Source organism: Ambystoma mexicanum, chromosome 8 (assembly GCF_040938575.1).
Source record: "Ambystoma mexicanum isolate Mex_15411 chromosome 8, UKY_AmexF1_1, whole genome shotgun sequence".
NCBI lineage: Eukaryota > Metazoa > Chordata > Amphibia > Caudata > Ambystomatidae > Ambystoma > Ambystoma mexicanum.
Window position 1 is genome coordinate 246,461,068 of NC_090929.1, and position 25,743 is coordinate 246,486,810.

Sequence of the window (25,743 nt, forward strand, 5' to 3'; positions counted from 1 at the left end):
AGCCTAAAACACAAGTAACCCCAAGTCTGTTTTCAGAGGGAAAACTCAGACATTCTGCCGACCGGCACAATGTACAGATATGGGCCTCGGGTGTCCAAGCCACCGAGGAAAACAGGGAACCCCATGCATTTCCGAAAAGAGGACACCCGTGGGAATCCGCAGAGGTATGATATGCCCAAATTGCCCCAGAATTTATTACCCAGACACCCCTGCAAAGTCCGAAATGTGGGGAAAAAAACGCTTTTTCCGCACATTTCGCTCGACGCACCCATCGAAACACGCCCCCAACAACACATGGCCTACCGTCACGCGTTCCCACAGGTGTCCCGATGAAAACGGTACCTCACATGTGTGGGTGCACCTACCTGGCCGCCAAGGGGAAAGCCTAAAACACAAGTAACCCCAAGTCTGTTTTCACACCGGAAATGTCACACTCTCACATCATACAGATATGGGCCTCGGGTGTCCAAGCCACCAAGGAAAACAGGGAACCCCATGCATTTCCGGAAAGAGGACACCCGTGGGAATCCGCAGAGGTATGATATGCCCAAATCGCCCCAGAATTTATTACCCAGACACCCCCGCAAAGTCCGAAATGTGGGAAAAAATATGCATTTTCCTCACATTTCGCTCGACTCACCCATCGAAACACGCCCCCAACAACACATGGCCTACCGTCCCGCGTTCCCACAGGTGACCCGATGAAAACGGTACCTCACATGTGTGGGTGCACCTACCTGGCCGCCAAGGGGAAAGCCTAAAACACAAGTAACCCCAAGTCTGTTTTCAGAGGGAAAACTCAGACATTCTGCCGACCGGCACAATGTACAGATATGGGCCTCGGGTGTCCAAGCCACCGAGGAAAACAGGGAACCCCATGCATTTCCGAAAAGAGGACACCCGTGGGAATCCGCAGAGGTATGATATGCCCAAATTGCCCCAGAATTTATTACCCAGACACCCCTGCAAAGTCCGAAATGTGGGGAAAAAAACGCTTTTTCCGCACATTTCGCTCGACGCACCCATCGAAACACGCCCCCAACAACACATGGCCTACTGTCACGCGTTCCCACAGGTGTCCCGATGAAAACGGTACCTCACATGTGTGGGTGCACCTACCTGGCCGCCAAGGGGAAAGCCTAAAACACAAGTAACCCCAAGTCTGTTTTCACACCGGAAATGTCACACTCTCACATCATACAGATATGGGCCTCGGGTGTCCAAGCCACCAAGGAAAACAGGGAACCCCATGCATTTCCGGAAAGAGGACACCCGTGGGAATCCGCAGAGGTATGATATGCCCAAATCGCCCCAGAATTTATTACCCAGACACCCCCGCAAAGTCCGAAATGTGGGAAAAAATACGCATTTTCCTCACATTTCGCTCGACTCACCCATCGAAACACGCCCCCAACAACACATGGCCTACCGTCCCGCGTTCCCACAGGTGTCCCGATGAAAACGGTACCTCACATGTGTGGGTGCACCTACCTGGCCGCCAAGGGGAAAGCCTAAAACACAAGTAACCCCAAGTCTGTTTTCAGAGGGAAAACTCAGACATTCTGCCGACCGGCACAATGTACAGATATGGGCCTCGGGTGTCCAAGCCACCGAGGAAAACAGGGAACCCCATGCATTTCCGAAAAGAGGACACCCGTGGGAATCCGCAGAGGTATGATATGCCCAAATTGCCCCAGAATTTATTACCCAGACACCCCTGCAAAGTCCGAAATGTGGGGAAAAAAACGCTTTTTCCGCACATTTCGCTCGACGCACCCATCGAAACACGCCCCCAACAACACATGGCCTACCGTCACGCGTTCCCACAGGTGTCCCGATGAAAACGGTACCTCACATGTGTGGGTGCACCTACCTGGCCGCCAAGGGGAAAGCCTAAAACACAAGTAACCCCAAGTCTGTTTTCACACCGGAAATGTCACACTCTCACATCATACAGATATGGGCCTCGGGTGTCCAAGCCACCAAGGAAAACAGGGAACCCCATGCATTTCCGGAAAGAGGACACCCGTGGGAATCCGCAGAGGTATGATATGCCCAAATCGCCCCAGAATTTATTACCCAGACACCCCCGCAAAGTCCGAAATGTGGGAAAAAATACGCATTTTCCTCACATTTCGCTCGACTCACCCATCGAAACACGCCCCCAACAACACATGGCCTACCGTCCCGCGTTCCCACAGGTGTCCCGATGAAAACAGTACCTCACATGTGTGGGTGCACCTACCTGGCCGCCAAGGGGAAAGCCTAAAACACAAGTAACCCCAAGTCTGTTTTCAGAGGGAAAACTCAGACATTCTGCCGACCGGCACAATGTACAGATATGGGCCTCGGGTGTCCAAGCCACCGAGGAAAACAGGGAACCCCATGCATTTCCGAAAAGAGGACACCCGTGGGAATCCGCAGAGGTATGATATGCCCAAATTGCCCCAGAATTTATTACCCAGACACCCCTGCAAAGTCCGAAATGTGTGGAAAAAAACGCTTTTTCCGCACATTTCGCTCGACGCACCCATCGAAACACGCCCCCAACAACACATGGCCTACCGTCACGCGTTCCCACAGGTGTCCCGATGAAAACGGTACCTCACATGTGTGGGTGCACCTACCTGGCCGCCAAGGGGAAAGCCTAAAACACAAGTAACCCCAAGTCTGTTTTCACACCGGAAATGTCACACTCTCACATCATACAGATATGGGCCTCGGGTGTCCAAGCCACCAAGGAAAACAGAGAACCCCATGCATTTCCGGAAAGAGGACACCCGTGGGAATCCGCAGAGGTATGATATGCCCAAATCGCCCCAGAATTTATTACCCAGACACCCCCGCAAAGTCCGAAATGTGGGAAAAAATACGAATTTTCCTCACATTTCGCTCGACTCACCCATCGAAACACGCCCCCAACAACACATGGCCTACCGTCCCGCGTTCCCACAGGTGTCCCGATGAAAACGGTACCTCACATGTGTGGGTGCACCTACCTGGCCGCCAAGGGGAAAGCCTAAAACACAAGTAACCCCAAGTCTGTTTTCAGACGGAAAACTCAGACATTCTGCCGACCGGCACAATGTACAGATGTGGGCCTCGGGTGTCCAAGCCACCGAGGAAAACAGGGAACCCCATGCATTTCCGAAAAGAGGACACCCGTGGGAATCCGCAGAGGTATGATATGCCCAAATTGCCCCAGAATTTATTACCCAGACACCCCTGCAAAGTCCGAAATGTGGGGAAAAAAACGCTTTTTCCGCACATTTCGCTCGACGCACCCATCGAAACACGCCCCCAACAACACATGGCCTACCGTCACGCGTTCCCACAGGTGTCCCGATGAAAACGGTACCTCACATGTGTGGGTGCACCTACCTGGCCGCCAAGGGGAAAGCCTAAAACACAAGTAACCCCAAGTCTGTTTTCACACCGGAAATGTCACACTCTCACATCATACAGATATGGGCCTCGGGTGTCCAAGCCACCGAGGAAAACAGGGAACCCCATGCATTTCCGGAAAGAGGACACCCGTGGGAATCCGCAGAGGTATGATATGCCCAAATCGCCCCAGAATTTATTACCCAGACACCCCCGCAAAGTCCGAAATGTGGGAAAAAATACGCATTTTCCTCACATTTCGCTCGACTCACCCATCGAAACACGCCCCCAACAACACATGGCCTACCGTCCCGCGTTCCCACAGGTGTCCTGATGAAAACGGTACCTCACATGTGTGGGTGCACCTACCTGTCCGCCAAGGGGAAAGCCTAAAACACAAGTAACCCCAAGTCTGTTTTCAGAGGGAAAACTCAGACATTCTGCCGACCGGCACAATGTACAGATATGGGCCTCGGGTGTCCAAGCCACCAAGGAAAACAGGGAACCCCATGCATTTCCGGAAAGAGGACACCCGTGGGAATCCGCAGAGGTATGATATGCCCAAATCGCCCCAGAATTTATTACCCAGACACCCCCGCAAAGTCCGAAATGTGGGAAAAAATACGCATTTTCCTCACATTTCGCTCGACTCACCCATCGAAACACGCCCCCAACAACACATGGCCTACCGTCCCGCGTTCCCACAGGTGTCCCGATGAAAACGGTACCTCACATGTGTGGGTGCACCTACCTGGCCGCCAAGGGGAAAGCCTAAAACACAAGTAACCCCAAGTCTGTTTTCAGAGGGAAAACTCAGACATTCTGCCGACCGGCACAATGTACAGATATGGGCCTCGGGTGTCCAAGCCACCAAGGAAAACAGGGAACCCCATGCATTTCCGGAAAGAGGACACCCGTGGGAATCCGCAGAGGTATGATATGCCCAAATCGCCCCAGAATTTATTACCCAGACACCCCTGCAAAGTCTGAAATGTGGGGAAAAAAACGCTTTTTCCGCACATTTCGCTCGACGCACCCATCGAAACACGCCCCCAACAACACATGGCCTACCGTCACGCGTTCCCACAGGTGTCCCGATGAAAACGGTACCTCACATGTGTGGGTGCACCTACCTGGCCGCCAAGGGGAAAGCCTAAAACACAAGTAACCCCAAGTCTGTTTTCACACCGGAAATGTCACACTCTCACATCATACAGATATGGGCCTCGGGTGTCCAAGCCACCAAGGAAAACAGGGAACCCCATGCATTTCCGGAAAGAGGACACCCGTGGGAATCTGCAGAGGTATGATATGCCCAAATCGCCCCAGAATTTATTACCCAGACACCCCCGCAAAGTCCGAAATGTGGGAAAAAATACGCATTTTCCTCACATTTCGCTCGACTCACCCATCGAAACACGCCCCCAACAACACATGGCCTACCGTCCCGCGTTCCCACAGGTGTCCCAATGAAAACGGTACCTCACATGTGTGGGTGCACCTACCTGGCCGCCAAGGGGAAAGCCTAAAACACAAGTAACCCCAAGTCTGTTTTCAGAGGGAAAACTCAGACATTCTGCCGACCGGCGCAACTTACAGATATGGGCCTCGGGTGTCCAAGCCACCGAGGAAAACAGGGAACCCCATGCATTTTCGAAAAGAGGACACCCGTGGGAATCCGCAGAGGTGTGATTTGCGCCCATCGCCCCAGATTTTTTTACCCAGACAGCCCTGCAAAGTCGGAAATGTGGGGAAAAAAACGCTTTTTCCGCACATTTCGCTCGCCGCACCCATCGAAACGTGCCCCCCACAACACATGGCCTACCGTCCCGCGTTCCCACAGGTGTCCCGATGAAAACGGTACCTCACATGTGTGGGTGCACCTACCTGGCCGCCAAGGGGAAAGCCTAAAACACAAGTAACCCCAAGTCTGTTGTCAGAGGGAAATCTCCGACATTCTGCCGACCGGCGCAACTTACAGATATGGGCCTCGGGTGTCCAAGCCACCGAGGAAAACAGGGAACCCCATGCATTTTCGAAAAGAGGACACCCGTGGGAATCCGCAGAGGTGTGATTTGCGCCCATCGCCCCAGATTTTTTTACCCAGACAGCCCTGCAAAGTCGGAAATGTGGGGAAAAAAACGCTTTTTCCGCACATTTCGCTCGCCGCACCCATCGAAACACGCCCCCCACAACACGTGGCCTACCGTCCCGCGTTCCCACAGGTGTCCCGATGAAAACGGTACCTCACATGTGTGGGTGCACCTACCTGGCCGCCAAGGGGAAAGCCTAAAACACAAGTAACCCCAAGTCTGTTGTCCATTCTGCCGACCGGCGCAACTTACAGATATGGGCCTCGGGTGTCCAAGCCACCGAGGAAAACAGGGAACCCCATGCATTTTCGAAAAGAGGACACCCGTGGGAATCCGCAGAGGTGTGATTTGCGCCCATCGCCCCAGATTTTTTTACCCAGACAGCCCTGCAAAGTCGGAAATGTGGGGAAAAAAACGCTTTTTCCGCACATTTCGCTCGCCGCACCCATCGAAACACGCCCCCCACAACACATGGCCTACCGTCCCGCGTTCCCACAGGTGTCCCGATGAAAACGGTACCTCACATGTGTGGGTGCACCTACCTGGCCGCCAAGGGGAAAGCCTAAAACACAAGTAACCCCAAGTCTGTTTTCACACCGGAAATGTCACACTCTCACATCATACAGATATGGGCCTCGGGTGTCCAAGCCACCGAGGAAAACGGGGAACCCCATGCATTTTCGAAAAGAGGACACCCGTGGGAATCCGCAGAGGTGTGATTTGCGCCCATCGCCCCAGATTTTTTTACCCAGACAGCCCTGCAAAGTCGGAAATGTGGGGAAAAAAACGCTTTTTCCGCACATTTTGCTCGCCGCACCCATCGAAACACGCCCCCCACAACACATGGCCTACCGTCCCGCGTTCCCACAGGTGTCCCGATGAAAACGGTACCTCACATGTGTAGGTGCACCTACCTGGCCGCCAAGGGGAAAGCCTAAAACACAAGTAACCCCAAGTCTGTTGTCAGAGGGAAATCTCCGACATTCTGCCGACCGGCGCAACTTACAGATATGGGCCTCGGGTGTCCAAGCCACCGAGGAAAACAGGGAACCCCATGCATTTTCGAAAAGAGGACACCCGTGGGAATCCGCAGAGGTGTGATTTGCGCCCATCGCCCCAGATTTTTTTACCCAGACAGCCCTGCAAAGTCGGAAATGTGGGGAAAAAAACGCTTTTTCCGCACATTTCGCTCGCCGCACCCATCGAAACACGCCCCCCACAACACATGGCCTACCGTCCCGCGTTCCCACAGGTGTCCCGATGAAAACGGTACCTCACATGTGTGGGTGCACCTACCTGGCCGCCAAGGGGAAAGCCTAAAACACAAGTAACCCCAAGTCTGTTGTCCATTCTGCCGACCGGCGCAACTTACAGATATGGGCCTCGGGTGTCCAAGCCACCGAGGAAAACAGGGAACCCCATGCATTTTCGAAAAGAGGACACCCGTGGGAATCTGCAGAGGTGTGATTTGCGCCCATCGCCCCAGATTATTTACCCAGACAGCCCTGCAAAGTCGGAAATGTGGGGAAAAAAATGCTTTTTCCGCACATTTCGCTCGCCGCACCCATCGAAACGCGCCCCCCACAACACATGGCCTACCGTCCCGCGTTCCCACAGGTGTCCCGATGAAAACGGTACCTCACATGTGTGGGTGCACCTACCTGGCCGCCAAGGGGAAAGCCTAAAACACAAGTAACCCCAAGTCTGTTGTCAGAGGGAAATCTCCGACATTCTGCCGACCGGCGCAACTTACAGATATGGGCCTCGGGTGTCCAAGCCACCGAGGAAAACAGGGAACCCCATGCATTTTCGAAAAGAGGACACCCGTGGGAATCCGCAGAGGTGTGATTTGCGCCCATCACCCCAGATTTTTTTACCCAGACAGCCCTGCAAAGTCGGAAATGTGGGGAAAAAAACGCTTTTTCCGCACATTTCGCTCGCCGCACCCATCGAAACGCGCCCCCCACAACACATGGCCTACCGTCCCGCGTTCCCACAGGTGTCCCGATGAAAATGGTACCTCACATGTGTGGGTGCACCTACCTGGCCGCCAAGGGGAAAGCCTAAAACACAAGTAACCCCAAGTCTGTTGTCCATTCTGCCGACCGGCGCAACTTACAGATATGGGCCTCGGGTGTCCAAGCCACCGAGGAAAACAGGGAACCCCATGCATTTTCGAAAAGAGGACACCCGTGGGAATCCGCAGAGGTGTGATTTGCGCCCATCGCCCCAGATTTTTTTACCCAGACAGCCCTGCAAAGTCGGAAATGTGGGGAAAAAAACGCTTTTTCCGCACATTTCGCTCGCCGCACCCATCGAAACACGCCCCCCACAACACATGGCCTACCGTCCCGCGTTCCCACAGGTGTCCCAATGAAAACGGTACCTCACATGTGTGGGTGCACCTACCTGGCCGCCAAGGAGGAAGCCTAAAACACAAGTAACCCCAAGTCTGTTTTCACACCGGAAATGTCACACTCTCACATCATACAGATATGGGCCTCGGGTGTCCAAGCCACCGAGGAAAACGGGGAACCCCATGCATTTTCGAAAAGAGGACACCCGTGGGAATCCGCAGAGGTGTGATTTGCACCCATCGCCCCAGATTTTTTTACCCAGACAGCCCTGCAAAGTCGGAAATGTGGGGAAAAAAACGCTTTTTCCGCACATTTCGCTCGCCGCACCCATCGAAACACGCCCCCCACAACACATGGCCTACCGTCCCGCGTTCCCACAGGTGTACCGATGAAAACGGTACCTCACATGTGTGGGTGCACCTACCTGGCCGCCAAGGGGAAAGCCTAAAACACAAGTAACCCCAAGTCTGTTGTCAGAGGGAAATCTCCGATATTCTGCCGACCGGCGCAACTTACAGATATGGGCCTCGGGTGTCCAAGCCACCGAGGAAAACAGGGAACCCCATGCATTTTCGAAAAGAGGACACCCGTGGGAATCCGCAGAGGTGTGATTTGCGCCCATCGCCCCAGATTTTTTTACCCAGACAGCCCTGCAAAGTCGGAAATGTGGGGAAAAAACCGCTTTTTCCGCACATTTCGCTCGCCGCACCCATCGAAACACGCCCCCCACAACACATGGCCTACCGTCCCGCGTTCCCACAGGTGTCGTGATGAAAACGGTACCTCACATGTGTGGGTGCACCTACCTGGCCGCCAAGGGGAAAGCCTAAAACACAAGTAACCCCAAGTCTGTTGTCCATTCTGCCGACCGGCACAACTTACAGATATGGGCCTCGGGTGTCCAAGCCACCGAGGAAAACAGGGAACCCCATGCATTTTCGAAAAGAGGACACCCGTGGGAATCCGCAGAGGTGTGATTTGCGCCCATCGCCCCAGATTTTTTTACCCAGACAGCCCTGCAAAGTCGGAAATGTGGGGAAAAAAACGCTTTTTCTGCACATTTCGCTCGCCGCACCCATCGAAACGCGCCCCCCACAACACATGGCCTACCGTCCCGCGTTCCCACAGGTGTCCCGATGAAAACGGTACCTCACATGTGTGGGTGCACCTACCTGGCCGCCAAGGGGAAAGCCTAAAACACAAGTAACCCCAAGTCTGTTGTCAGAGGGAAATCTCCGACATTCTGCCGACCGGCGCAACTTACAGATATGGGCCTCGGGTGTCCAAGCCACCGAGGAAAACAGGGAACCCCATGCATTTTCGAAAAGAGGACACCCGTGGGAATCCGCAGAGGTGTGATTTGCGCCCATCGCCCCAGATTTTTTTACCCAGACAGCCCTGCAAAGTCGGAAATGTGGGGAAAAAACCGCTTTTTCCGCACATTTCGCTCGCCGCACCCATCGAAACACGCCCCCCACAACACATGGCCTACCGTCCCGCGTTCCCACAGGTGTCCCAATGAAAACGGTACCTCACATGTGTGGGTGCACCTACCTGGCCGCCAAGGGGAAAGCCTAAAACACAAGTAACCCCAAGTCTGTTGTCCATTCTGCCGACCGGCGCAACTTACAGATATGGGCCTCGGGTGTCCAAGCCACCGAGGAAAACAGGGAACCCCATGCATTTTCGAAAAGAGGACACCCGTGGGAATCCGCAGAGGTGTGATTTGCGCCCATCGCCCCAGATTTTTTTACCCAGACAGCCCTGCAAAGTCGGAAATGTGGGGAAAAAAACGCTTTTTCCGCACATTTCGCTCACGGCACCCATCGAAACGCGCCCCCCACAACACATGGCCTACCGTCCCGCGTTCCCACAGGTGTCCCGATGAAAACGGTACCTCACATGTGTGGGTGCACCTACCTGGCCGCCAAGGGGAAAGCCTAAAACACAAGTAACCCCAAGTCTGTTGTCCATTCTGCCGACCGGCGCAACTTACAGATATGGGCCTCGGGTGTCCAAGCCACCGAGGAAAACAGGGAACCCCATGCATTTTCGAAAAGAGGACACCCGTGGGAATCCGCAGAGGTGTGATTTGCGCCCATCGCCCCAGATTTTTTTACCCAGACAGCCCTGCAAAGTCGGAAATGTGGGGAAAAAATGCTTTTTCCGCACATTTCGCTCGCCGCACCCATCGAAACACGCCTCCCACAACACATGGCCTACCGTCCCGCGTTCCCACAGGTGTCCCAATGAAAACGGTACCTCACATGTGTGGGTGCACCTACCTGGCCGCCAAGGGGAAAGCCTAAAACACAAGTAACCCAAAGTCTGTTGTCAGAGGGAAATCTCCGACATTCTGCCGACCGGCGCAACTTACAGATATGGGCCTCGGGTGTCCAAGCCACCGAGGAAAACAGGGAACCCCATGCATTTTCGAAAAGAGGACACCCGTGGGAATCCGCAGAGGTGTGATTTGCGCCCATCGCCCCAGATTTTTTTACCCAGACAGCCCTGCAAAGTCGGAAATGTGGGGAAAAAAATGCTTTTTCCGCACATTTCGCTCGCCGCACCCATCGAAACACGCCCCCTACAACACATGGCCTACCGTCCCGCGTTCCCACAGGTGTCCCAATGAAAACGGTACCTCACATGTGTGGGTGCACCTACCTGGCCGCCAAGGGGAAAGCCTAAAACACAAGTAACCCCAAGTCTGTTTTCACACCGGAAATGTCACACTCTCACATCATACAGATATGGGCCTCGGGTGTCCAAGCCACCGAGGAAAACGGGGAACCCCATGCATTTTCGAAAAGAGGACACCCGTGGGAATCTGCAGAGGTGTGATTTGCGCCCATCGCCCCAGATTTTTTTACCCAGACAGCCCTGCAAAGTCGGAAATGTGGGGAAAAAAACGCTTTTTCCGCACATTTCACTCGCCGCACCCATCGAAACACGCCCCCCACAACACATGGCCTACCATCCCGCGTTCCCACAGGTGTCCCGATGAAAACGGTACCTCACATGTGTGGGTGCACCTACCTGGCCGCCAAGGGGAAAGCCTAAAACACAAGTAACCCCAAGTCTGTTGTCAGAGGGAAATCTCCGACATTCTGCCGACCGGCGCAACTTACAGATATGGGCCTCGGGTGTCCAAGCCACCGAGGAAAACAGGGAACCCCATGCATTTTCGAAAAGAGGACACCCGTGGGAATCCGCAGAGGTGTGATTTGCGCCCATCGCCCCAGATTTTTTTACCCAGACAGCCCTGCAAAGTCGGAAATGTGGGGAAAAAACCGCTTTTTCCGCACATTTCGCTCGCCGCACCCATCGAAACACGCCCCCCACAACACATGGCCTACCGTCCCGCGTTCCCACAGGTGTCGCGATGAAAACGGTACCTCACATGTGTGGGTGCACCTACCTGGCCGCCAAGGGGAAAGCCTAAAACACAAGTAACCCCAAGTCTGTTGTCCATTCTGCCGACCGGCGCAACTTACAGATATGGGCCTCGGGTGTCCAAGCCACCGAGGAAAACAGGGAACCCCATGCATTTTCGAAAAGAGGACACCCGTGGGAATCCGCAGAGGTGTGATTTGCGCCCATCGCCCCAGATTTTTTTACCCAGACAGCCCTGCAAAGTCGGAAATGTGGGGAAAAACGCTTTTTCCGCACATTTCGCTCGCCGCACCCATCGAAACGCGCCCCCCACAACACATGGCCTACCGTCCCGCGTTCCCACAGGTGTCCCGATGAAAACGGTACCTCACATGTGTGGGTGCACCTACCTGGCCGCCAAGGGGAAAGCCTAAAACACAAGTAACCCCAAGTCTGTTGTCAGAGGGAAATCTCCGACATTCTGCCGACCGGCGCAACTTACAGATATGGGCCTCGGGTGTCCAAGCCACCGAGGAAAACAGGGAACCCCATGCATTTTCGAAAAGAGGACACCCGTGGGAATCCGCAGAGGTGTGATTTGCGCCCATCGCCCCAGATTTTTTTACCCAGACAGCCCTGCAAAGTCGGAAATGTGGGGAAAAAACGCTTTTTCCGCACATTTCGCTCGCCGCACCCATCGAAACACGCCCCCCACAACACGTGGCCTACCTTCCCGTGTCCCCACACGTGTCCCGATGAAAACGGTACCTCACATGTGTGGGTGCACCTACCGGGGGCGCAAAAGGAAAAGGGTAACCGACTGGGAACCCCAAGCCATTCGCCACTGCCCATTTTGTTCATGTGGGCAACCTACAGATTTGGGCCTAGGGTGTCGCAGCCAGCAAGGGAAACAGAGAACCCCATGCATTTCCCAAAAGAGGACACCCGTGGGAATCCACAGAGGTCTGACTTACGCAAATCGGCCCAGAATGTAATACCCAGAACCACCAGCAAAGACCCACATGGGAGAAGGGTGCCCAAGGCCAGGGATATTACCGCCGACTTTGCTGGAGCCCTGGCTGCCCTGCGTTACAGCTTCTCCCCACCAAGGAGTCTCTGCAGTGTGCCAATACCTCCCCGAAGGGAAAAGCTGTAATTCAGCCAAGCCGCAACTCCAGGACAGTTGGAGGTGATCTGCCCAGACGGGCCATTCCCACCCACACCACCAACAATCCAGCCCCAGTCTCACCCACCCCACTGACAGTGGGCCCTAACCATAGAATAATAAAAAACAGTACTCACATAACGTTGCAGCTGCTCGGGTAGAAAAAGCTGTAAACAAAACAAAGAACATGTGTTACCTATGGTCACACCAGCAAAATGTAGCCCTCCCCGGGGGCAGATAGGGGGGGGGGTTGTCCTGCACTCCTCCCTGGGCTGAGGCGTCCGTTCCTAGGAGCAGATATCTGGTCCCAGGAAGGGCTGCATGACTTGGCACCCACTCCATTGCGGGTGGGGGGGGGGGGTAAACGCCCCATCCCATTAGAAAATTCCCTGACCCATTGGGGTGCCCCACCGCCCCCCCTAAAAAGCGTTCCACCATTTTCATTTTTTTCCTTTGGTAACCCAACTCCCCTTGGTGCAGAGGGTCACATTGGTGTGCCAATCTGGCGCCGGGGTGCCCAAACCTTACTGCCCCACCCACTGGGGGGGCCTGTCCCACCATTTTTGGGGGCCCCCCCCCACCCCACCCCCAATGGCTGGGGGACACACCTCATGCAGGCCTCCCTGGGCCTCCTCCAAACGGCTGCGTGAGGTACACCCCACCTCCATTTGGGTTGAGGGGGGAGAGGGCCACCCCAAAAGGTGGGGCAGGACCCCCAATAGATGGGGCAGTAGGGTTTGGGCACCCTGGGGGCAGATAGCCACACTAATGTGGCCATCTGCACCAAGCAAAGTTGGGTAAACAAAAAAAAATATACAAAACCACAGGCTGCTTTTTAGGGGGGGCTGAGGGCCACCCTAAATTGGCAGCGCATGATGTACCGCAACGGGGGGTGGCCCTCAACCCCCCCCCACCCCAAATGGAGGGCCCCACCTCATGCAACCCTCCCTGGGGGCAGATATCTGCTCCTAGGAAGGGGCATCTGACCCCAGGGAGGGATGCATGAGGTGAGGCCCCCCCTATCTGCGCCCAGGGAGGGTTGCATGAGGTGGGGCCCTCCATTTGGGGTGGGGGGGGTTGTGGGCCACCCCCCGTTGCGGTACATCATGCGCTGCCAATTCAGGGTGGCCCTCAGCCCCCCCTAAAAAGCAGCCTGTGATTTTGTATATTTTTTTTTGTTTACCCAACTTGGCTTGGTGCAGATGGGCCCATTAGTGTGGCTATCTGCCCCCAGGGTGCCCAAACCCTACTGCCCCATCTATTGGGGGTCCTGCCCCACCTTTTGGGGTGCCCCCCCCCACCCCACCCCCAATGGCTGGGGGACACACCTCATGCAGGCCTCCCTGGGCCTCCTCCAAACGGCTGCGTGAGATACACCCCACCTCCATTTGGGGAGAGGGGGGAGAGGGCCACCCCAAAAGGTGGGGCAGGACCCCCAATAGATGGGGCAGTAGGGTTTGGGCACCCTGGGGGCAGATAGCCACACTAATGTGGCCATCTGCACCAAGCAAAGTTGGGTAAACAAAAAAAAATATACAAAACCACAGGCTGCTTTTTAGGGGGGGCTGAGGGCCACCCTAAATTGGCAGCGCATGATGTACCGCAACGGGGGGTGGCCCTCAACCCCCCCCCCACCCCAAATGGAGGGCCCCACCTCATGCAACCCTCCCTGGGGGCAGATATCTGCTCCTAGGAAGGGGCATCTGACCCCAGGGAGGGATGCATGAGGTGAGGCCCCCCCTATCTGCGCCCAGGGAGGGTTGCATGAGGTGGGGACCTCCATTTGGGGTGGGGGGGGGTTGAGGGCCACCCCCCGTTGCGGTACATCATGCGCTGCCAATTCAGGGTGGCCCTCAGCCCCCCCTAAAAAGCAGCCTGTGATTTTGTATATTTTTTTTTGTTTACCCAACTTGGCTTGGTGCAGATGGGCCCATTAGTGTGGCTATCTGCCCCCAGGGTGCCCAAACCCTACTGCCCCATCTATTGGGGGTCCTGCCCCACCTTTTGGGGTGCCCCCCCCACCCCACCCCCAATGGCTGGGGGACACACCTCATGCAGGCCTCCCTGGGCCTCCTCCAAACGGCTGCGTGAGGTACACCCCACCTCCATTTGGGGTGAGGGGGGAGAGGGCCACCCCAAAAGGTGGGGCAGGACCCCCAATAGATGGGGCAGTAGGGTTTGGGCACCCTGGGGGCAGATAGCCACGCTAATGTGGCCATCTGCACCAAGCAAATTTGGGTAAACAAAAAAAAATATACAAAACCACAGGCTGCTTTTTAGGGGGGGCTGAGGGCCACCCTAAATTGGCAGCGCATGATGTACCGCAACGGGGGGTGGCCCTCAACCCCCCCCCCACCCCAAATGGAGGGCCCCACCTCATGCAACCCTCCCTGGGGGCAGATATCTGCTCCTAGGAAGGGGCATCTGACCCCAGGGAGGGATGCATGAGGTGAGGCCCCCCCTATCTGCCCCCAGGGAGGGTTGCATGAGGTGGGGCCCTCCATTTGGGGTGGGGGGGGTTGAGGGTCACCCCCCGTTGCGGTACATCAGGCGCTGCCAATTTAGGGTGGCCCCCAGCCCCCCCTAAAAAGCAGCCTGTGATTTAGCATTTTGTTTTTTGTTTACCCAACTTTCCTTGCTGCAGATGGGCCCATTAGTGTGGCTATCTGCCCCCAGGGTGCCCAAACCTTACTGCCCCATCTATTGGGGGTCCTGCCCCACCTTTTGGGGTGCCCCCCCCCCGCCCCACCCCCAATGGCTGGGGGACACACCTCATGCAGGCCTCCCTGGGCCTCCTCCAAACGGCTGCGTGAGGTACACCCCACCTCCATTTGGGGTGAGGGGGGAGAGGGCCACCCCAAAAGGTGGGGCAGGACCCCCAACAGATGGGCCAGTAGGGTTTGGGCACCCTGGGGGCAGATAGCCACACTAATGTGGCCATCTGCACCAAGCCAAGTTGGGTAAACAAAAAACAAAATGCAAAATCACAGGCTGCTTTTTAGGGGGGGCTGAGGGCCACCCTAAATTGGCAGCGCCTGATGTACCGCAACGGGGGGTGACCCTCAACCCCCCCCCACCCCAAATGGAGGGCCCCACCTCATGCAACCCTCCCTGGGGGCAGATAGGGGGGGGCCCACCTCATGCATCCCTCCCTGGGGTCAGATGCCCCTTCCTAGGAGCATATATCTGCCCCCAGGGAGGGTTACAAGGGGTGCCCCCTTTCTACTTCGGTTGGGGGGGTACCCTCCCATGGGGGGACACCCCCCTTTCATTCAGTAAAAAAATCCATGGTGGCTAGTGGCCCCCACCCCTTCCCCCACCCCTGTTTCCCATCATTTCAATTTTTTTTTTTTCATTTTACATTTCCTTGGGGCAGATGGTCAGCCATCTGCCCCAGGGTTCACATGCACGTGCCCCCATGCTTTGGGGTCGGGAGGGGGGAGAGGGCTGCTGACTTGAAGCAGCCCCCTTCCCCCCCCCACCTCACAAAGAGATCCATGGTAGTCTAGTGGGTTGCTGGTCACGGATCGAGCGCTCTGCGCCGATCCGTGACCAGCAATGCCTCATATGTGGTGTCCTTGGAAAGGGGAGAAAGTCCCCTTTCCAGGGACACCACTTTCTGTTCAATCCCTGGTGGCCTAGTGGGCCCCAGGACCCCAAACCCCCTCCCACCTCCCCCCATCCCTCAGATTATTATTATTTTTTTTATATATATTTCCCTGGGGGCAGATGGCCAGCCATCTGCCCCCAGGGTACATTTTCATGTGTCCCCATGCTTTGGGGGCCGGGGGGGGGGGAGAGGGCTGCTTACCTGAAGCAGCCCCCCTCCCCCCCACCTCACAAAGAGATCCATGGTAGTCTAGTGGGTTGCTGGTCACGGATCGAGCGCTCTGCGCTGATCCGTGACCAGCAATGCGGCATATGAGTGGTGTCCCTGGAAAGGGGAGAAAGTCCCCTTTCCAGGGACACCACTTTTAGCTCAATCCCTGGTGGCCCAGTGGGCCCCAGGGCCCAAAACCCCCTCCCACCTCCCTCCTTCCCTCGATTTTTTTTTTTTTTTTCCCCCCCACCCCTGGGGGCTGTGATCATCTGCCCCCAGGGGTCCCTGGCGCTGTGGCCCCATGCTTTGGGGCCACGGGGGAAGGGGGCTGCTTACCTAGTAAGCAGCCCCCCCTCCCCCACGCGTCACAAAAGGATCTGCTTTGATCCGTGACGTTGCTGCCCGCGGATCGAGGCGCCCTGCATCAGGTGGATCGATCGGTTCTCCTCGCCGGTCCCGATGGGAGTATTGGGCGGTACTCCGGGCCCCTCGGATCATTCTCCTTGGCCAGTCTCCAGGTTTTCCCTCTCCTAGGATGACAAAGCAAAGCGGCAATACCTATTCGTAGACATTTCTCCCCCACTATTGATATAGTGGGGCGGCATATACATTTTATGAATCAAGAGACATTTGCATTCAAGAATAATAATATTTTAGAGATTATATGTGGGATATTTTAGGGTTGGAACTAATTACTCTGGAGCGGCTCCCTCTGGTATTGCAGAGGACTCCTCCAGTTGCTGCAGAGTGTGCCTGGGGTGGCAACACTTTAACTGATTTATATGGAAATTGTACAGATAGACCTGGTCTCCCACATTGTATTCTTTCCTGGTAGTTTTCAAATCGTAATGGGTCTTCATGCTATCAGCTGATCTTTCTAGATTCCGCTGAGCATAGGCAAAAGCATGTTGAAGGTGTTTCCTTAAATTCTCCACATACTCATGAGTTGTGGAGGCATTTATCAATGTCTGCTCTTGGGTCCTGTAGAGCAAATGCTGGGGAAGCACCATCTTGCGTCCAGTCATCAGCTCAAATGGTGACATTTTAGTTGCAGATGAAGGAGTAGATCTGATGGCCATTAGGACCAGAGGTAATCGGACATCCCAACTTGGCCCAGAATCTGCCACAAACTTTTTAAAGATGGTTCTGTTGTATCTCTCCACTGCACCATAAGAGGCTGGCCGGTAAGCAATATGTAGCTTCCTTTTAACCCCCAGTATCTCCCACATCTTAGTCATTACTTCGCAGGTGAAGTGGCTACCTCTGTCTGACTCAATCCTTTGGGGTAGACCAAAACGCGAAAAGATGTGGTTGATCATCAGGGCAGCTGCTGTTTCTGCCTTGCAGTTTGGGGCCGTGAGACATTTCACCCATTTGGCAAATAAGCATGTCACCGTCAACATGTACTTATTCCCCCTAGAGGAGCGAATCACGGGGCCTAAGAAGAAGACTTGCAAATATGACCATGGCAGTGTCATCCGCCTCTTTTGGAGAGGCGCACGGTGTGTGAGGGATGTTGGATGAAATTGTGCACACACAAGACACCCCTTCAAGTATTGGTCGAGGTCCTGCCCCATGTGTGGCCAGTATGCAACCTCTCTTAAGATCTCAAGTGTTGGTTGAAACCCCCTATGACCGGCGGTGGCCACATCATGGGCGTGACTTAAAATCAGGCTTCGGAATGAGGTAGGGATCACCCAATGATCATGGTCAGCTTGGGATTTCCTTACCAACAAACCATCTTGGATTCGGAATTTTTTTGGACATTTCATCAAACTCTAAGATCCTGTTTCCCAACGTAATCGGTATCCATCAGGGGAAAGTTCTCAGAGTCCTCAATGTGTTGGTAAAACTTACCAATTATTGGATCCCCCTTCTGAGCCGCAATCAAATCAGCATCTGGGGTCTCCTTACTCCATTGTGCAGTTGAAAGATCATTGTGAGCATTCGTCTGGGACCTAGTGATAGCAGTGACCTGGATCTCCCCCAACAGGGACTCAATCTCTGTTAGATTCCCTTGGATGGCCCTGGTTTTGGCCAGCTGATCAGCTAAGTAATTTCCAGTTTTGTCTGGTCCCTCTACTTTGGAATGACCCTTGATATTTTTCCAGTAGATGGTCATCCTGTTCGAGGTGACCAGATCATCAATGTTTTGAATTAACTTCCCATGTTTCAAGGGTTTGTTATTAGCACTTAACATGCATGTGGTTTTCCAATTAACCAGGTGCTCCACGAACCCTTTCCGTACATAATCTGAATCTGTGATTATGACCAGCTCGTGGAGTTGATGTTGGACAGCAGTGAGGATGGCTTAATACACAGCCATCAATTCTGCCACCTGACTACTTCAGGGACCAATTTTGTATCCAGCGGAGGGTTCTGGGGACTCATTCACCCATGCATTCCCTAAGCCGGCCACAAGTTATTTTTCCCCGTTGTTGTCAACATGGTAAGAGCATCCATCCACATAGACAGTGGTCATTCCCTCACACTTGTCTTCTTCAAAGACTTTATGTGGGGAATTAAGGTATGCCTCCATGTTGTCCTTGATTTTTAGACTTTCGTCCTCGAGACAGTTTTCTCTGGCACAATCATGCAAGTCAGCCAGACCTTGCGTGAGGGGACTCTACTTGTTTTGGCTATATCTGACCTCCACAGGAAAGCCTTGAATTGACAGAATCTAGGAAGTAATTCAGGAATTACTCACATTTCCGGCCCAGATTCTGTCATTTTGGAGATATTGCAGAGGCTGGTGTGGAGTCTCGACTATGATGTGTTCCCCCCAGATAAACGGACGGTAATTCTTAAATGCCCACACTGTTGCCAGTCATTGAATCTTTCCTCCACAGAGGATAAAGTTTTGCTCGCATAGGAGATTACCTTATTGACCTTGTCATCCTTTTGATAGAATACTGCAGTCAAAAATTTATTAGAGAACCCTGTCTCCAAGAAAAACTCCTTGTTTCTGACCGGGTAAGCTAGGCAGGGCGCTTGTGAGATGCTTCTTTTGAGCTGTCTTACTGCCTCGGATTGTTCTGGACCCTATTCCCACTTGACCCCCCTTCAAGAGACGAATCAGGGGTCTGGTGATCTCTGCGTAGCCCTCAATGAACTTTCTGCTGTAATTCGTCAGTCCAAGGAGGCTCCTTAGTTCCCGCAGAGTTGTGGGGTCTTTCAGTTTCTGAAGTGCTTCCACTTTCTTTTCCTGGGGACAGAGACCCTGAGGAGTAATCTCATGCCTGAGAAATTAACACGGGTTCTACACCACTGTGCTTTCTGAAAGGAAAGTTTTGCTCCGGGGCCCTCAAATGGGTCAGAACATAACAGATCTCTGCTAAAAGTTCCTCCACAGTTGAACTTTTGATGAGGACATCATCTACATAAGCCAGGTCACCCCTCGCACCCAGGTCGGGCATGGCCTTGTGTAGGAAAATGTTGAACTCATTGCCGGAGTTGAGGTATCCAAAGGGATTCCGGGTCCATGTGTACTGCTATCCCCGAAAAAGGTAAAAGCCAGTTTTTATTGGTCCTCCCTACTGACAGGCACGGTCCAGTATCCATTGGTCAGGTCTATTGCAGTGAATACCTGTGCCCCCTGGATCTGGGCCAGCCCTTGGTCAATGTATGGAAGAGGCCATCGGGAAGTATGGACCCATTTGTTGAGCTCCCTAAGGTCGGCGCAGAGTCTCCACTGGCCGTTTGGCTTCAATATTCCCAGCACCGGATTATTGAAGGTGCTGTGAACTGGACAGATTATCCCCCGGGACTCAAGGTTCTTAATTATTTCAGTAAGGGAATCCATGGATGCGAGAGGCAAGCGATATTGCTTCACAAACACTGGAGTCATGCCAGGGTCCATGGGAATCGTTGTTGTGTGGATGTCGGTGCGACCACAGTCATATGAGTCTACCACAAAGAGATCTTGGAAATCCAAGAAAACTTGTTTCAGCTTTTGCTTCTGTTCCAGAGTCACAGAGGCATCAGCTAGGTTGACTCTCTCTTCCACCATCTGCCTGAAGCCTGGGAAGACTTCTGGTTTTTCTATCTCAGTGGCCTCCTCCAGTTGGGTGGAGAAGTCCCTGGTCAGAGTGCTGATTTGGACTGGAGGCTTCAGGTGGGAAAGGCAGCCCTCATGAACCCGGAAAATCACCTCATACCTCCTGAAGTCACAAGTCACATCTTCCTTACCATAAGGGCAGGAAGTGTACACCAGGAGGTTCCACCCATGCCGGGTAAAGATCCTGTCTGGTGTTGTATTGTCATCACTGTCACTGTCAAATCCCCTTGGGGATTGGTCCTAACAGTTCATTTCCTAAATCAATGGAGAAATGTCAGTCATCAACCGACATTCCAATAATTGTGCCTGCGGCTAGTGTAATACTCTTAAGTCGCTGTTATCCACCTCTATTGGAATGGTGTCAGGTTCTATGTTGACTAGTGGTGTTGGGTTTACCCCCAACCCTTGCTGTTGGAGATAAGCATTTAGATGAATATAAGTATCATCGTTTTTCAATTTTTGTCCTCTTTTAACTTTCACTTCCAGGGAGAATTGTCGGGTGTTTTCTGGGATGGTGACTTCCTCTTTAACCTGAATTTCAACTGCATAAGGTAGCAATTGAGCTGACCTAAATGCTTTTTCTGGATTATCAAAGCCCATGGGATTATCCGCTAATAGGGACCAAGCTTTGAAGTTTATTAGATCCAAACTAATGGCAAAGCGATTGAGAATGTTACTGCCTAAGTAAAAGGCGGCAGTGACGTCTCGCCTCGCACGACCCAACAATTATGGACTATGCTCTTGTTGCCAATGGAGATTTTGAGCATACACCTGCTTGGCAGGAGATGTTTGGAATTGGGTGCTTCCAGGTCCATTTCCCATTTGTCTATCAGTTTGAATGTGGGAATGGCTGGATCTTTTTGGAGTTGGCGGAACATGGCTTCGCTGATGAAGCTCTTACCATTGTTCACACACACTCGGGCGAGAACAGAGTCCTTCCCATCATTTAACTGAAAAGCGATGAACAACTGCTCTCCAATTTACTGAACATCAGCCAGGCTCTGAGCTGATTTCACATCTTTCTGGACTATAGGAGTGGGAGTTTCTGATTGTGGATTAGTAAAGAATTTCAGAGTATTTCCTTCCAGTGTGGAATACCACCTTAAACTGGAGGGAAGGTTGATTTTCAGAAATAGAGAGGACCCCCCATCACCAGTCTGTTGTCCTACTGCTATTATTGTCACATCAGGAATTTGGTTGATCTGGAAGTGAAATTCTACTTGGTCAGATTTTTGTTCAACCATGTGGCATGTGCCGTTTAAACAAATATGGTTGACACTCTCTTTTAATTTTATTGGTCGGCTAGTCTGGGTCCAGAGAACCTTGTTTACACAATCTATTAGGGGTGACAACCTTCTCAGGAGGTCGTTCCCTAGTAAACAGGGGGTGCCCTCTGGAGTCACTACTATGACTGGGTGTTTCACCTTGTGTCGCCCAATTTTAATATCAAAATCTGCAGTCCCTTCGACGGGAATTTCCTTCCCGTCAAAGTTCTGAAGTTGTCCAGGAAGAGAGGTGAGGGGAATTTGGTACTTCTCCCCCTACCTGAATTCAGTTCATCAAAGGCCCTTTTGGCCCGAGGTGTAGCTTGCGATCCAGTGTCCACCAGTGCCAAAATTGTACCCTGCCCCTGTACTTGTACCGGGGCATAGTATCTTCCCTCCTTCTCCTCAAGGGGGCACAGATAATGCACATTTTTGGACAACTGGTGGGGTAATTTTTTGGTTTTGGACATTGAGAGAGAAGAGATTTTGACAGAATTCTGTAGAGAGTCATGGGAATTTGCAAGAAAAAGTTGGCACTTGGATATTGATGCGGTTTTGGGTTCCCCTGGTTCCGGTTGGGCCGCCCCCCCCCTTTTTGGAGGCAGTCACCAGGATGTGTTTGAACCAGGGGTTTTCAGTATTGTTGGTTCTGGGATAGAATGAAGGGCCACGACCGCTCAATCCCCACATCTACCCTGTCTATGGCTGCGGTTTTGGGTTCCCCTGGTTCTGGTTCTGGGCCGCCCCCCCCCCTTTTTGGAGGCAGTCACCAGGATGGGTTTGTACCAGGGGTTTTCGGTATTGTTGGTTCTGGGATAGAATGATGGGTGGAAACAGCTCAATCCCCACATCTACCCAGTCTGGGTTGGAATCCCTTGGGGCCCATTTTTCCTTGGGAGGAGTTCCCCCATCTCTGAAGGAGAAGATCCTTTTTCCAGGATCCTCTGAGTATCCCTCTCCCTCAAATTGGAAGACCTGTACCTCCTCCACAAAATGGGTCTGTTTGGGTCCTTTGTTTCTTCTACCTCCTCTCTGCTCCTTGGGTGGCAGACTTTCAGGGGTAGGAGATTTTGTTTCCAGTTGCTGTGTTTCCAGGGGCTGTTTACAAGTGGGGAAGGAAGCTTCCTTTAAGGCTTCACACCCCCCTTCCCCTTGTGCCTCCTCCCTGGGAACCGGTGGGTTATCGGGGTGCTGCCCCCGTCATTGTTCTGGAGCACCAGGCCCAGAGTTTGGTGCATTCTGTACCGGCATGCCCATCTGATGGTTCTGCTGAGCCCTTAGCACGCGACCCAGCTCCTGTGCCATATTTTGGACCTAGTGCTCAAGTTGGGAAACCCGCTCAGGCTGATACAGGGTTCCGTTTTCTCCCCTGGGCTGATCCCGGGGAGGGTAGCTATCCCTTCTCTGGTAGTACCCCGGGTTGGGAAGATTTGGGTACCCCTCCACCCTTGGCCTCCCCTCTCTTGGATTAGGTGGTCTGGGCTCAGGGAAGTGGGGAAAGAAGGATGGATGATTTTGGGGCTGGAAGTTGGGTGGATACCTGGGGAACAAGTTCTGCCCAGGATTTGGGGAATTTCTGCCCTCCTGTGGGAAGTTAGGAGGGAAGTTCCCTGGGTGAGGTGCTTGGCTGGATCCCCCCCCCCTTGGGCTGGAGGAGTCCACACATAACCCAGGATGGGTCGGTTTCCCTTGAGGCACGGACTTACATAATCAGGGGTGTGAGGGACCCCATTTGTGGGACTACCTCCTTGACTCCCTGTCTGTGACTGGCCCGAGGGCCTTCTGGGCTTTGAATTATTCGGTGCAGGCAGGTTTTTAGGCCCCCCATCTCCAAATCTAAAATGGGGGCAACCTTTACCTCTAACACCTTGGCAGCAGCAGGTGTGCTGTTGATTTGGGGCTTTTGTGGGCGTTATGTTTATTTTCCACCGGTTTCTGCACCTCATAGATGCGGGTGGCTTGCTCAATGACCCAGTCTAAAGATCTTTTCTCGTGAAAATCTCTCACGAGCTGGGTCATTATGTATTTGGGTAAGGCATGGAAAAACGTATTAGCACATTCTTTACTGTCCGTGTGCACCCTTTTTGTAATCTGTGCAAAAGCACGCTTCAATTCCTGCACAAATTCTTGTGGGGCCTGATCCTCCCCACATTGCAAATTGTAGGCTGCTTTGCAAGCCTCTTGGGGATTTCTGTGAACAGAAAAATGTTTCAAGATGGCCACCCTATATGTGGACCATCTTGAATGGTTTTGGTCCTCCAGCCCCGCAAAGAAACTGGAGTATTCTGGGGAGAATGTCCATTTGACATACTGAATGCACTACTGCTGTCCTTCAAATGGAAAGTCTCCATCATTTGCTCGTAAAGCTCCAAGTGTTCCCAATCAGAATACTTGGCGTTCTTGTGATAAGGGGTGATGACACGCCTTATTGCATTAATCTGTTTTAAGGGGTTCTTAAGCAAGGCCCTTTTTGCCTTATTGGCCTTTTTGGTTCAGGTAACCCTGGTCCATTCATCCTCTGACTGAGAAGCACTGCTCCCAGAGGTGCCCGTCTGATCTTCCAGGTGTTCCCGGATTCTGCGAGCCTGGGAATGGCTGGCAGAATGTGGGGACCTGGTCTCCTGTGTCCTGTGACGTTCAGAGGAGTCTTCAGATTCCTCCTTGCTGCCAGGATTTGATGGATACCCCCCCACTGACCTAACTGGGCATAAGTTTTCAGGATGCCCTTAGTGGGCCAACTCTCCTAGGGTTCCCCACTAAATTGCACTATACTTAGGTGCCCATACCCGTATGCCCGCCCATCCATTCCTGGGTGGTACTGGCCTATGAGCCCCATACTTTTGGCTGGATAGTTTTCTGCCATCCCTGTGGCCCTGTGCTCATGTGCGCCAGGGGACATGGGGGTGGCAGAGTCCAGGGACTGGGAGAGATGAAGGCCTCCGGTACTAGGGCTCCTGAGGTTATGCTCAGGTGTTTCCCTTTCCCAGCGAACTTCATCTCTGTCAGCCCCAGCTCCCTGTTGCGATGCAAGAGCCTGCACTTTCAGTTCCTCAGTTAGGGCTTTACTAGACTCTATCAGTCTCTCCTGCATGGCTACCTGTTGCTGGAGCCTATCATTGTGCTGACAGAGAGCCTAATTTTCTCTCTGTGCCTCCTGGTTGGTCCTGGAGTACTGGGCCAGTCTTTGCTGCAGGAGGGTTACCTCCTGAGTCCATCCCTACTGGCCTGCTCCTTTCTTGCCAGAGCCTCCTCCACCCTCCTGGTGTGCTCTAACAAGTTCTGATGCTCTTTTTGGAGGTCACCCAGTCCCTGGAGGGCCAAGTGATTTTCTTCAATTTTTTCTTTTAATCGGCAGACTTCCTGGCCTAAGGTGTCCCTTTCCTGACTAAGAGCCTGCATCTGTGCCACCAGGTTGTCCCTCTGCCTTTGAAAGGCACCAGCTTTCTGGTGTTCTTGATCAAACTCTGCCTGGGTATCCAGGTCTTTCAAAATCAGTTTATTGCTCTCTGCCTTTTCCCTATTTAGATGATTTTGCAGGGTGGCTACCTGCTCTATGCATGCCCTGTTAAAGTCTAGTTGTTGCTCCAGCGTTTTCTGGCTCTGCAGTAGGGAGTCCAAACCTTCTTGTTACTCCTTCTGCAAGGCCAGAAATCTGGTATCCTGGTCAGACTTTTCCTCTTGCAGGATACCCATATCCTCTTTTATTTTAATGATATACTGCCTACTATCATTTTCTGACTCCTGGCTCCTTTGCAGCCTCTGCTCAGAAGAGGCCAGGTCAGATTGGGCCTTCTCTAATGGCATCAGTTGCCTATTTGCCAGATCTTGGCCTTCAGCACATTTGTCCTGTATGGCTCCCATATATAAATATAAATATGCTGCTATCCTGACAATCTTGTCGTGCTCATCTTTGGCTTTAGGGGCCATATATAGTTCACTCAGGGCCACATGTAATGGACCCTGATCTCTCCATATGTCTGACCCTGTTTCAGTGATCTGGGGTGCGATTGCCTGCAACCAGACCGCCTGGTCCTGATGAGACCACTCACCTCTCACAAATAGCTTATGTAAGAGTTGTTATCTGGCTATTTTGATATCTACCAAGGTCGACATTCTGGAAATTAGTTTTCCATGTTGATTTACAGAAGTTTGTATTTTAGTTTGCAAAACAGTCCGTTTCCTTAGAACGTTCCTTTGAGGGGTGTTTTTACAGTGTAACACTACGTG